General features: G+C 28.4%; 1 pseudogene; it reads right to left on the bottom strand.

Moving 5' to 3' along the window:
* Positions 1-4734, bottom strand: part of LOC101489900 (granule-bound starch synthase 2, chloroplastic/amyloplastic-like) — a 6945-nt pseudogene extending 2211 nt beyond the window's left edge.
* Between the last annotated feature and the right edge of the window lie 482 nt (positions 4735-5216).

Raw genomic sequence — 5216 nt, 5'->3', positions numbered from 1 at the left:
GCTGATATTGCTGGAAACTAATAGCTCACAATATAAGGGACCAAATTCTCTGAAATAAAATTATCACACAGTGGATTGATACTCAGCCAAAAATAGATTATTTCCAATCTGCTTCCTCCTTAAATGTTATGTTCTAGATGATGAAAAATTGTACTTTCAATAAAAACAAAGTCTACACCATCACAGTAGACCTGAAAATATCTTACTTCTACATCCTGTAAATTGAAAATTGGAAAAGGTTACATCTAAGTAGAAGAAACTTGATAGATTCATAGATTATAATTGATAAATGATTAAGAATAAAGAATAAAGTAGTTGTTCTATACATGTCCACCAATTTTATGCATTTTTCTCACTCCTGTGTCTTGAGGTTCAACCTAGTTACTATACCAAGTGCCACAACCTATGATGGAAATAGGGCAAGAAGATGACAAAAGATACTGTAGCAGTCTAAAATTTCGAGTCTTTTTTTGAATTTAACGAAGTTGTCACTAAAATTTATTTTAAAATTAAAGAAAATATTTGGAAATCCTTTAAAAAAAGAAAAGTGGTATTTGAAACCAAATTTTGAATTCGGGAGTCGATTATGCGTAGGGAATATGTTATCATCATACGACATCCGTTAAAATACGGATACCTATAATTAATTGTGTAAAATTAATGTTAACTTATATAAATTTATCGCTCCTTTTAAAAATGCAAGTATAATTTTTTTAATGGAAAATAATTTAATCATAAGAGTATATTTAAATCATACAAAAAAAAAAGAAAATTTTATTATTATTATGCTTGACAAGAGTGCGATCTTGCTCATTCGTATCTCCCGGTACGATGGAGAAATTGATAAGAAGGAGAAATCAAAGCTACATAGTTCTTGGGTAAAAAATGCGGATGTGTTGATTGGTTTTTAAAAAATACGTTTTTGTGGTGGAAATTTAGATTTAATTAGACGATGTTGTTAATTTAATTAAGAAAAAAGACCTCGAGCCTGAGAAATTTATTAACAAATATGTTTGATTGTTTGTTTGAAATTAATTAAAATTGTTTAAGATCACAAAGTTGTCACAACTTATGCATTTTAAACTAGGACCGACAAGATGTCATATCTTGATCGGTCCAATTTTATTAAAAAATAATTAATTTAGAGTTTAAGATCATCAAATTATCACAACTCATGTTATAAATATTTAAGATGTATCATCTCAATCAATTTCAATATTTATTTTCAATATTTATTTTTTCTTTTAGGAGAAATTAAAAAGTTGAACCTCAAAAAAAAATTTAAAAGAAAAAAACTACAAGAGTAAAATGGAATTGAACTTTCATTAAAAAATAATTTTAGTCAAAGAATAAATAAAATAAAAATGAGTGAACCTATCAAAAGAGAGAGAGAAAAAAAATAGAAAAATTAAACTACATAGTTAAAATAAAAAAAGTTGGGCTTGGAGTCCAAATTTGCTTTTAGTATAAAAAAAAAGGATATATATATATATATATATATATAAAAGCATAAATCTAATTTTTAGATAAAATAAGACAAAGAGAAAGAAAGAAAGGAAAGAGGGAAGAAGGAGGTGTTGGTTACAAATAGAAAAAATAAGAAAAAGTGAAGAAGAAGAAAAAAAAAAAGAAGAAAGATAGAAAAAACGAAAGGGAAAAGAGAAAAGAGATGAAAGAAGAAAGAAGAAAGAGAAGAAAAAAAAAAAAAAAAAGGAAAAGAAGAAGAGAGCGTGGTTGTGTCGTCACCGGTGAAGAATGGTGGCGGCATACGATGATCAATGGTGGTCGGTTACAGCCGATCGTCGTTCCGACGAAAACGACATTTTAAGTCCCAATTTTTTTCTTTGGTTTGTTTGAATTTTTTTTATTTGTTTCTCTTTTGATTTATTGTTAATTTTTCTATAATATTTACAATTTTATTAATTTGTTTTAGTTTTATATTTTCTAATATTAAATATTGAAGAGAAAAAAATAAATAAATAAATAAACACAATAGGATCAAAAACATGATTTTTTTATTTGTATGCATACTGTGATAATAAAAAATAAATTATATATATATATATATATATATATATATATATATAATACTAAAAAGATTTAAAAATATCTTATATCTTATATTTTTTTTCTCTCATATGTTATTTCTCTTCTATTCCTTACCCTCTTTATTTTTCTGTTTTTTTTAGTAAAAAAAAAACTCCTTAATTAGTGATTTTCGTTCTCCATTTACAGGCTTAAGTGATGAATCTATGTGTCCATGAAATAACATTAAGTTCTGGATTTTTCATTGTTTTTGAGCAAAAATTAAGCAATCACAAACCATTAAGGAAATAAGTGGCTAGTCTTTTTGATTGAGTGTTTAAATGGTAAAACTAACACCCTTATTAAACTAAAAAAAAAAGTGAAAATAAGCAAAAATTAAACAATCACAAATAAGTGGCTAGTCTTTTTGATTAAGTGTTTAAATGGTAAAACTAACACCCTTATTAAACTAAAAAAAAGTGAAAATGAAAATATAGATGGTAAACAACACTTCTTGCAGTAAAAGTCGGTTTACAACATTATGAAAAGGGGAGGAGAACATGAAAAAAGAGGACAAGGTGGAAAGAGGAAAAAGTGAAAAGATGGAAACGTTTGGAAGTAAAAAAGCGGGATAAAAAAATTTCTTTTATTTTATTTTAGTTATTTATTTTATTTTTGGTGTTAAATATAATGTAATGGAATCTCATATAAACTTAAAATTAGACTAAATTTATAAAATGATAATTTTAGACTTCGTGCAAAACGTTTATTAACATATTATTACTTATTTTAATTGAAATTATTTTTAATTGATCGGACAAAATTGAGTTACTACAGCTGCCCCTATTTAATTATATTTACTAGAGAATAGAAATATTATCTTTGTAAAAAATAATTAAAGATAAGTACTTATATTTTGTCTAAATAAATTGTGAAAGTGGAAGATGAGTTGAGACACGAGGATGTGATAAACATGTTTGACAAAGATGAAAAACGATCGTCTCTAGAGTAGGCATCGATGCGTAGATAGACAAAAATATAAATGATCGTCTTTGGATTGGTGATCGATGCATAGATTAACAATAATGAAAATGATGTTCTTCAGATTGATTACCGATGTGTAGATCGAGAAAAATATAAATGATCGTATTCGGATTGATTACCGATGTGTAGATCAAGAAAAGTGTAAATAATAGTCTTTAGGTTGATTACTGATGCGTAGATCAACAAAAATATAAATGATTGTCTTCAAATTAGTTACCGGTGTATAGATTGATAAGAATGATCGTCTTAAGATTTGATTATCGATGCGTAGATCAATATAATGAAAGAAATGATTGTCTTCAGATTGATTACCGAAGCGCATATCGGTAATAGTGTAAAGCATGATTGCGAGCAACCTATAAGTCTAGTTTAGAAGATAAATAATGAGATGAAATATAAACACATAATAATGATCAATGTAACAAAAGGTTGTTGTGTATGAATAAGATATGAATGATTGATGTTGTTATGTACTATGCAAGGTTTTTGAGCATACACAAAGTATGAATAAAAATGCATGATTTTTGTGAGTATATGTAAGTTATAAATGTAAGATGCATGATTTTTAAATTCTTGTTCATTTTAGTAATTCCCCGATCCTTATTATCTTCTACGCCTACAAGATTCAATGGATGAATGGAGATAACAATCGTTTTTGCATGATGACTCTAGTATATCTCGTGCGACTCTTTTTTTAGAGGCGAAACAAAGAGCATTGTTTAAAATGATGACCTTCATCGTATTTTTTTGTTGACACCCCTATATAAGTTGAGAATCCATAGAGTTTCCATGCATATATTTTTCAAATGTTAAAATAATTAAAATAATTTTTATATTTACCCATATTTCAAATTTCAAAATTTATTATCATAGAATAATATTTTTTTAAAAATGCTAATAAACAACCATGAGATTAAATTAGCTTAGAAATAGGGTAATGTATAACGTCGAATGACAAGATTGGAAAAATATACATTTATTACATTGAGAACAATACAATTGAGCTAAGGGTTATAATGTAGGGATGTGTGAGTTTATCTTTAGTTGAAGGGATAACAAACACTAGTCATTCTTGTAATTTAGGACTCCTGTTGGTCAGCATCTAAGAATAATAACTGCCCCAATTTTTATTTTTTATTTTTTTTCAATCTCTAATTTTTGCATGGACCGTTCTTCCATGTTTTCAATCCATCAAGATTCTCCAAACCTAGCGAGCCCATTTCTTCAATCATTTTTTAAGCATAATATTTTTTGACTGCATCTGAAACTGGAAGTGGAAGCTCATCTCCGTCCATTTCTGCGAGTATTATATCTCCCTCAGAGAAGGCTTTTTTCACAACATATGGTCCCTCGTAGTTCGGAGTCCAATTTCTACAATAATATTTTCTTATGGACAATATTTTCTTTAACACTAAGTCTCCTTCTTGAAACTCTCGAGGACAAACTTTTTTCTCATAAGTTTTTTTTAACTCTTTTCTGATATAGCTGACCATGACAAAGAACTATCATTCTCTTTTCTTATATGAGATTTAATTGGTCAAATCTTGATTGAACCCACTCTGCGTCTTCTAGCTTTGTTTCCATCAGGACTCTGATAGAGGGAATTTCAATTTCAATTGGAAGCACTGCTTCCATTCCATACACCAATGGGAAACGAGTTACCATGTTGAGGTACAAACATAAATTCTATAGCCATGTAATGTAAAGGGAAGCATTTCATGCCAATCCTTATATGTCTCTATCATCTTTTGTATGATTTTCTTGATATTTTTATTTGCTGCTTCTACAACCTCATTCATTTTTGGGCGATAAGGCGAAAAATTATGGTGCTGAATTTTGAAATTATCACACAACTTCTTCATCATTTTGTTATTCGGATTGGTCGCATTATTAGTGATAATCTTATTTGGTAAGCCACATCGACAAATCAATTTTCTTTTGATGAATCTAACCACCATGCTCCTCATCACGTTGGCATAAGAAGCGGCTTCAATCGATGCTCATTTGAAGCCTTAGGTTCGATGAGTCCAATAACATCCATGACCCACATTGAAAATGGTCATGGTGATGTTAAAACATTCAAAGAGGTGGGTGGTACATGCACTTTATCAGCATAGATTTGATATTTATGACATTTCTTTATGTAA

Source organism: Cicer arietinum, chromosome 3 (genome assembly GCF_000331145.2).
Source record: "Cicer arietinum cultivar CDC Frontier isolate Library 1 chromosome 3, Cicar.CDCFrontier_v2.0, whole genome shotgun sequence".
NCBI classification, from domain to species: domain Eukaryota; kingdom Viridiplantae; phylum Streptophyta; class Magnoliopsida; order Fabales; family Fabaceae; genus Cicer; species Cicer arietinum.
Note: the sequence above shows the minus strand (reverse complement) of the source record. Positions and strands in the feature narration are given on the sequence as shown.